Source organism: Chrysemys picta, chromosome 8 (genome assembly GCF_011386835.1).
Source record: "Chrysemys picta bellii isolate R12L10 chromosome 8, ASM1138683v2, whole genome shotgun sequence".
NCBI lineage: Eukaryota > Metazoa > Chordata > Testudines > Emydidae > Chrysemys > Chrysemys picta.
Genome location: NC_088798.1, coordinates 79,787,944 through 79,797,329, shown reverse-complemented (window position 1 = coordinate 79,797,329; position 9,386 = coordinate 79,787,944).

The following is a 9,386-nucleotide window of genomic DNA, read 5'->3' as shown; positions in this document are numbered from 1 at the left end:
TAATCCAGATGCCAGCAATGAGAAAAAATAGAGATGTGGAGGTTTTGTCACCTCTTGCTGCAGCCAGTACCCTGCTTTAGTGCTCGCAGGCATCAGCCAGCCACAGGACCGGCCCACATTTTGGCACTTGAGGTGGAGAGCTCAAATGACGCCCCCATGCCCCCTCGCTTGGGCCAAAACTTTGAAAGGTCTCAATTCTGCCTGCTTCCTGTTCTACTCCTCTCATGGTACTGCTCTGCTGCCTACCCCATTATCTTAGCCCTGACCTCTCAGGTCAGCTATCGCAATTCCCATATCTTCCAGCCTTTTAAGAAGCACATTTATCATACCAGCTCCTGTAGTATCGTCAATCTCAATAAATTATAGAAAATGCTCGCTGACAGTCACCATTGCAGGGACATTTTCACTAGGTTCTGTTGTTGTTACAAACGCACCATTACAGTCATTTCTTCCATATGGCTGATGTCAGGTGTGCAGTCCAGAATAACAGAGTAATAACTTGCTGACTTCAGATCTGCCACAATCTTCTGTTTGACTTTTGTTGCCAGTAACTGTATGATCTCATTTTGAATGGTTTTTCCAAGGTAGTGGTGTGTATACATTTCTTGGGTGATGACTCTTCTTAGATGATCCTGGAGTACAGCATCAAACTCAGCCATCAGCTCCACAATTTTAAGGAAGTTTCCATTGTTTGGCACCAGGACCAGCTCTAGGTTTTTTGCTGCCCCAAGCAAAAAAAATTTTGGCTGCCCCCCCACCAGCCCTGGTCTCTCTCTTCCCCACCCCAACTGCACCCTCCTGCAGCCCCAGCCCTGGGTCACTGGTAACTCGCTCCCAGGCGGGGTCATTCAGCAGGAATTTTGGATGTGCACAGAACACAGACAGGATTGGTTCCCATATGATTACAGAACTGCAGTAAAGTGGAACAATTTTCAGCTTGTGTGATTGAAGATTATCTGGATGCATATTATAAGACTGTCCTACATAAATGAGGAAAAGTTGAGGTGCCTTTATTATTCTTTTGTTCCATTCTTTGTTTCTATGGGGAATTTGCCAATGCAATATCACTGTCTTCCTTTTAAACAAATAAAACTAAAAAAAAAAAAGCAGTGGCTGTTGAAAATAGCAATTCCAGTCCTAATAACCACTGGGAAGCATTACTTGCTCAATTTAGTCTACTTTTTCTACAGCAAGTTACAGTGGATCAGTATATTTGATTTGGGAGAAATGAAGTAATAGCTGCCCAAATTGAGCTTGAGCACTCCTGAATTTTGAGGGTGTTCAAATCTGGAAGGCAGGTGCTAGATTCCCTTTCTGAATATTAGCTAAATCTGGAAAAGAAAAGTCAATTTCTGCTTCCATGGCTCAGAAGTGTAAATCCTACTACGTGCCTGGTACTGTATCTAAAGCTGCTCAGGTCCTAGTAGAGCCTCTCCTCCCTTACTTTTCATTTTAAATTCTAGTGGGATCCACGTACCTCCCTTGCTAGGCTTCAGATAGAGAGGTGCACTGTCCATTTAGTCCACCCAATTCTTTCTTTGGGGGAGAGCCCAAGGCTGGGGCGGCAGGAGGTGCGGGGCGGGGGGAGGAGTGAGTGAGCCCAGGGTTGGGGCGGCAGGAGGGGGCCAGAGCGGGGGCAGCAGGGGGTGCGGGTGTGGGGGAGGGGGGAGACGTGCCCAGGGCTGGGGCAGCAGGAGATGCGGGTGGGGGGAGAGCCCAGGGCTGGGGCAGCAGGGGGGTGCAGGTGGGGGCCAGAGCTGGGGCAGCAGGGAGTGTTGGCAGGGGAGAGTCCAGGGCTGGGGCAACACAGGGGTGCAGGGGGAGCCCAGGGCTGGGGTGGGGGCGGCAAAAAACCTAGAGCTGGCTTTGTCCCTACCATTCACAGCAAGCTGCAGCATGAGGTTTCAGTTCCACACTCCTTCCGCCTCCCTTTCCTGTTAATTGCGGCCGAGGGAATGCTGGGAAATGTAGTTCTTTCCCTGCTCCAGGGCTGGCTCTATAGGCAGGGAGCTAACCAAGGAACTACAGCTCCCAGGGCCCCCTTTTGGTTCTCAGCTCCCATACTGGATTCTTGCGCCCCTGCAAATTTGCCGCCCCAAGCAACTGCTTGCTTTGCTGGTGCCTAGAGCCGGCCCTGTTTGGCACATACAGCTGATCTGAAGTGCCACACAGTGCTAGGTTTTGGGTAGCAAGCATTCTCACAATGGCAATGAGCCGTTTCAGAACATTTTGCCAGTAAAGAGACTCTGATGCAATCTTCTCTTGATGCTGATCATCTATGGTTGCCTTTAACCTTAGTCTCCTCTCATGCTCTTTCCACCTATGGAATGCTCTCTGGTGATTTGCTGCCTTCTTATGGCATGCCAGATTTCTAGCCAGATTTTTCCAGTCCTTTGTTCCTGTAGAACCCAATGTGGTTGGAACATTAGACTGGAAGAGTTTGCAACAAAAACAATATGCAGCATTCTGGGGTTTTGAGTACATACGCCATGGCCTCTCCAATTTGTCACCATTGGGGATTTCATGCCAGTAATGTGTTGGATGGAAACTTCTATTTTCATTGTCTTTGGGGAACATGAAGTTTTTCACTTGCTGTGGCCCATGCAGTACAAGGAAGTCCCTCAGGCTACTGGGTCCACAGTCCTGGATCACCTAGACTTAAGGAACTAAACTCAGCAGCAGCTGTTTCTTGCGCTTCCACCACACTCTTCTCTGATCTACACTTTTCTTCAGAAATGTGCATGGTTACATCCATTTGAGATGGAGATATGGATGCTACAGTAGCTGCCAGGTCACCTGCACTCTGACTAACTGGAAGATCTAGGGTTACCATACGTCCTCTTTTTCCCGGACATGTCCGGCTTTTCGGCAGTCAAACCCCCGTCCGGGGGGAATTGCCAGAAAGCCGAACATGTCCGGGAAAATGGCGGCTCTGCTCTTCCCCTGACTCTTCAGCTCTGTTTAAGAGCCGGGCAGCCCCGTGCCTCCAGACCCTGCGCCGCCGGAGCCCGGGAGGGGAAGTGCCCGGCTGGGGGCGCAGGGTCTGGAGGCATGGGGGCTGCCCGAAGCCGGTAGCGCTTGGGCAGCCCGGCTCTTAAACAGAGCCTAAGAGGAGCAGAGCCGCCGCGGCTGGAGGCTCTGCTCCTCTTCGGCTCTGTTTAAGAGCCGGGCTGCCCGAGCGCTACCGGCTTCGGGCAGCCCCCATGCCTCCGGACCCTGCGCCACCGGAGCCCGGGAGGGGAAGTGCCCGGCTGGGGGCGCAGGGTCCGGAGGCATAGGGGCTGCCCAAAGCCCGAGCGCTACCAGCTTCATGGTTTGCCGGGCAGCCTCCAGACCCTGTGCCCCCGGCTGGGCGCTTCCCCTCCCGGGCTCCAGCTGCGCTGGGGAAGCGCCGGCCAGGGGCGCAGAGTCTGGGGGCTGCCCGGCAAACCATGAAGCCGGTAGCGCTGGGGCAGCCCTTTCCCCGTGGCTGGGAATGGGAGGGAGGAGGGGGCGGGGTTAGGGCGAGGAAGGGGCGGAGTTGGGGCGGGGCTAGGGTGGGGAAATGGGCAGGGCCAGGGCCTATGGAGGGTCCTCTTTTTTTATTTATTAGATATGGTAACCCTAGAAGATCAGGCTTCTCCTCACAACCCACATCCTCACTGGGGCCAGAAGGCTCACCGTGAACATTTGTGTCTATGTATCTCAGGAGAGCTCCTTCCTGCTTAGATAGAAAAGCTTCCTTTGCTTGCTTGCTTTTTCTGAATGCTGCCCCAGAGGGGCGTTTTCTTCTTTCACTCATGACTGCTGTTCTGTGCAAGCTATACTGGCTCTCAACACTCAACTGAAGGGGACAAACAAGCAGGCTGGTAGCAGGGCCTGAGTGAGGGAAGATATCAGCGTTTTAAGGGCCTAACTGGCTCCTACTACTTCAGTTGACTGCCTGTTCTCCTCAAGTGGGTTCAGGGAAGCAGCAGGAAACAGGAAGCTCCCTGAGAAGCTGGTGTTAATCAGTCCAGGCTCCTAGGAGTGCTAGAGAGGTATATAAGAGGCTCCTCTTCCTCTCTCTCCCTGTAGCTCCTGCTGCTTTCTGTTATTCCCTCTCACCTTTTCTCCTGCCTGCCTGTTATGTCTTGTGCCCTCCTTCCTCCAGCACAGCACTCCACCATCTCTGTGCATCTAGAACAGAGAGAATATATATGCACCAGGAGCAGACATAATTTTCTAAACTCTGGGTCCTAGTGGTGTCCCCCCCCCACAGTCTGGCACCTGAGGCAGCCACCTCAGTTCGTCTCATGGTAAGGCCATCCCTGGCCAGCCACTTCACTGTTAAAATTGATTGGTGAGCAGTTTCCAACCTGAGCTGTCAAGAGCCAATAGGCCTGTCTGGATTCTGTTTCTAGTTTTTGGGACAACAAGGAATGACTAGACAGTCGAATGCTTTTGTGTCATGTTACAAAAGCGCTTGAAACACTACCAATGGAATCAACAAGATGTACTGGGTTTCAAAGGCTGCGCCTTTTCCCCCTACTTGAGTTTGCATTTGCAGCTTTTGCTGTGCTGCCTGAATTGGCTCTTGCTGGAGATAAGGGACCAAATCTTTCCATTTGAAATCAGTCAAAGCTGCATGTGTGGCCCCAAAGGGCAGCTGTAAACTCACATCTCCTCTTAGGGGCTGATGAAAAGAATTGCTAGTAGAAGGACAGATTCTCTCCCGTTTGTTCCTCTGACCTTTGTTGCCCTACTAGCTCAGGTGTGCTGGCCATTTCCCCTCTCCAACTTTTCTCTGTTACGCTGCCTTTTCCCTCTCCTTTTGGTTTGTTTGTTTAACCTCATGATCTTTTACCCTTTTCTCAGTCCCTCTTTTCTTTTAATTTGTATTAAATTTCTGATAGAAAAAAGGGCACAAAACGGGGAAAAGACCATGGCAGGGAGGTGGGGTGCAATTTAGATTGTCAGCGGTTTGGGGCAGGAAGTATTTCTTTGCTGTGTGTTTGTACAGTGTTTAGCACAATGGGGCACTGATCTCGGTTGTGCTAAGCACCGTGCAACCACACAGCCCTCCCTTGCCAAATAGCTGACAACCTTACTGGACAGGACAAATGAAGAGGTGGGGGGAGAAGGAGTGTTATTACTCCCCTTTGACAGATGTGGAACTGAGGCAAAAACGATTAAGTGAGTTACCCAAGATCATGCAGGGAGCAGTCTGCACCAGATCCAGCAACTGAACCCTAAATCCCTGAGTCCCAGTTCAGAGCTTCAGCCACAGGAACATCCTTCCTTCTCTTCTCTTTTTCTAGCTGAGTACCTTCTGCTCCCCATGCCGTGAATGATTCAGGCCAGCAATGAAGAAAGCTCTTAAGCATCCTCAATCATGTGGACAGTACAGAGCATTCTTGAGCTACCTTAATCTGTTTGTGCACGTGTTTGTTCAACAGCAAAAACTACAGAAGCTGAGTTTGGCTTGCTACCACCTTGCCACGCTGGTAAAACAGCTCAGGGAATGTCTAACAACAGCTGGGTCATGCAGCAGCAGGTGGGGGTGAAAGAGGGACAAGCCAGCCCCCTAACCCTGCCACACCCTACTGGACCTTGATCTGGCCTGGATTCCTATGAGATGGCAAGATTAGGGTGATGTTGGGAAGATAGTGGGAATCCAAGGATCCCAGGTGGATATGCATATGCTGATTTGAACAGGACATTTCTTACTCTAATCAACACTAAAGGTTAGTGTACACTTGGGAAAAGCCCCGATACACCAGGTGGTCGCTGGTAATTAGTGTAGTGCCTGGAGCTGACCCCTTTGTCACAGGAGGGCTACATCCGTTGCACTAAACAAGGTAAATCTGTGCTTCCAACCATGATGAGCTCAGATAATTACAGCTATGAGAGGAGGAGGAGGAGGGCTGCTCCCCAGTGCAGACACCAGGTCTTTTGTTGCACCAGCAGGGGTCAGTGTTGAAGGAGGAACTATTTGCTGGTTGCTTAGAAGAAATCCCAAGTGACATTTTACTGTTTGGAGCCAGTCTGTCAAAAGGGATGGCAGCGGCTTTAAAAAAATAACCTTGACTGTGTCGCTAACTCACCAGTGTTTAAAGTACAGACTCCAGCATGGAGGCTGCCCCCTCACTGAGGAGACAGGAAGTTAGCTTCAGTGAAGATGAAGGGAGTGTTTCTCCCATTCATTTAAATGGAAGAGGCTGTTGAAGGGGTAGGTAAAATAACTTGGTGGGGCTGGGGAACGAGGCTTTGTCTGAAATTCAATTGTTTATTTACAGTGGTCTGAGGTCCAAGATTTGTATGGAAGCTACGCCAGCAGCACTCCCTGGAGAGAGGTCCTCACATGCCCTTCCCATTTAGTTGCAGACCTTCTCCCTCCAGGGATTAGGGGTTCGGAGTAGTTTCATGACAGCTAAATTCCTATCTCTTTATTCCAACACCAGACATGCTGTAATCAACAAGAGACATTTCTTTCTTAGAGACTGATCCAAAGTTCTTTGAACGCAATGGGCGTCTTTCAATTGATTTCAGTGGCCCTTAAGGAAGGAGGACTGAAAACAAACTTCTGAGATTAATGCAAAACAGGAATGGGACATTCAATTTAAAAGTACAAATATATTCTTCAGGAAATGGGAATGGAGGCACAGGGTAGCTAATTTATCTCCCTGTACAAACACATGACCCTTTCTACTTAGAAATAAACCAGGCTAAGTTAATTTAAAGCAAAATATAATTTTCTCCTCCCTATGTCTTGAAACTTAGTTTGAACAAATCATTCAAGGGCTCCTTTTCAAATCTGATTAAATGAGAGAGGGGGGAATCTCTTTCCAACAAACTTCCTTCCCCTTCCCAGAAACCTGGCAGCCTTCATGGCATAAGCACAAAGCCATCCGCTGCCACAGGTATTTATTTATTTATTTATTGCCTTTCAAAAGTGAGTTCTCTCTTGAGAGGACCTGGACTACTTTAGCAAGCATTTCTAAGATGAACACTGTGCAAAATCAAAGTCTAACCTGGCCTCCCATCACCCTAGATCTCTACAGAATACCAGTGTTACAGTATTTGCTCCTCTATAATAAAAAGAGAGGCTGTTCTGTTCTCTATTGACTCAGGCTGTTACAATATTGTACTCTGATTTACTAACGTGACACCGAATGTGCTAAAGATTAACACTTTAAAAGAATAACTGCTCAGCAAACAAAGCCGGGATAAGTCACGGCTTTTATATACTTGATAATGCTGGGCGAAAGCTAGCCTGAATTCTTGACTGGAGCAAATAGAATGGTTTAATCCAGTTGCTCTTTGGACAGAATCATCACTAATGTTCCCTTGCAGTTGATTTTTTTCCAGGAGGCAGACAGCACAGGCTTCTCCTTTCCCCTCAGGCCCCTGGAAGGAGGGGAGGCAAGGTCACATCTTCCTGTGGTAGAAAGAAGGCAGATAAGGGGCTTCTTGCAGGGAGAATTGTTCTCGCAGGGCTGCTTTGCCTACTGGTGAGAAGAGCCAGAGCCCCCCAAACTCCCAAGCTTCACCCCCTACAGATTCTCTCACCTGTTGCATTCTATATCACCAGGCAGTTAATAGGCAGGAAGGCAGGGAGAGCTGAGCTCCCTCAGGCCCATCAAGACAAAGGTGTGTTAGTCTCTGTGAAGGTGTAAATAGTACTAATAGGACAGTCTATCCCAAAGTGGGGGGCTTTATCTTCTCTGGCTTGACAACGTTTAGAAAGCCAGGAGGTATTTATTCTCCCAATCAAACCATTACCTCTGCTTATAACCAAAGACAGAAGGGACTAGCCCAAGGCCATTGAGGAAATGTGACTCAGTGCTGGATTATCACTGATAAATCTACTAGCCCATGCTAGGTCTGTTTAATTTCTGTGGCCTGTAACTTGTAAATAAGCCTTTATGGAAGGTTTTTCTGAGAATGTCTGGTAGAGCAAGTGACTGTTTATTTCCATAATATTTGTAGTTCAGAAGGTAGCAGGTGGTAGAGAAGAGAGATCATTTTCTGACTGATGGAGTTGCATTGTATATACAATTCAATGTTAGAATTTTATGTCTTGATTCTATGAGTCCTTATGTAGGAGAGTACCTTTATGCATGTGACTTCAATTGCACTAAGCATGTGCATGAGCACTGGCTGAGCCAAGCCCTGAGATTGTATAGAATCTTTTATACAAGCTGTAACTTAAAACTCCTTATAGTGTTAAGTAAATACTCTTAGAAATGAGTAACAGCTAAGGCAGAGAGAAGTTAAGAGACACAGGCAAGGAAGAAAAGATGTTGTAGTCTCCAAACACACACACACAGCTCTGCCCACAATTTTAAAACAAATGCTGGATTTATGACCTGGCATCAAGGACAGCTGGAAAAGTTTACGCACACCGGATTGCTATTTATAAAGGGCTCAATCCTACAACTATACACATGCACAATATTACTCAGGTTGGACTACTTGCCTGAGTGAAGTTTGATTTAAGTGCAATTTACTTCAATACATTTTCAGATGTTGCCACTAGAGGGTAATATTTAGCCACAATATTAGCCACCCTTGTATTAGAGCAAATACAAGCAAGTTATTTGTCAAATATTGTGGCTCTGCAGACAGAACGTAAGAAAAGTAGAACTTTAATTGCTTGTTTTAAATGCATGCAACTATTTTGCTGCATTTTAGAATGAGAGATCCATTTAAGTTTTTTTGGGAGGATGGTTGTTTTATTTTAATTTACATGCATAGCAAATACCCGGACAATAAAAACCTGTAATTATTACAGTTAGCATAAGAGAGTTGCTTGTGGTGGCAATAAAATTACCAGTGGATTTTTCTTCTCTCTCTAAATCTTGCTATATAAAACTCATACAAAAAAACATAAGGCAGTTTAAAGGATCTTGAAGGATTTCTGGCTAAGAATGAAGATGTGTACAGATTAATTTACTCAGGCAGCACAGTTAATATTTACATAGATGCTGTAATTGATCTTAGCACTGCTCGTCTGAGTAGTCAACAAATATTAAGAGTGGCAGGCGTACAAGCGTGATCAAATATTCTGAAACAGGCAATCATTTCCCCTTTTTGGAGATGGCAGCCGCACTGAGGCTGTCAAAGTATGATGGAGTGGAATATTCAATATGCACATTAATTCCTTCTAATTAAGAGAGTTTAGGTTATACCCTCCAGAAAGAGGAAAATCCACATGAGAACTCCTGGTAGAATATCATGTACCGGAAGAGCAAGTTTTCTCTTCCCCATGAACTGACTACAGTTCCATCCCTAAATCCAACTGATCTAATGGGATCAAGAAGTAGCCAGCATGAGGACCTGAGTCACTGGCTTTGCAGCATTAATAGACCCAGGGATTACTGCATGCACCATGAATTTCATTTTTCAGCACATGCATTTCTGGG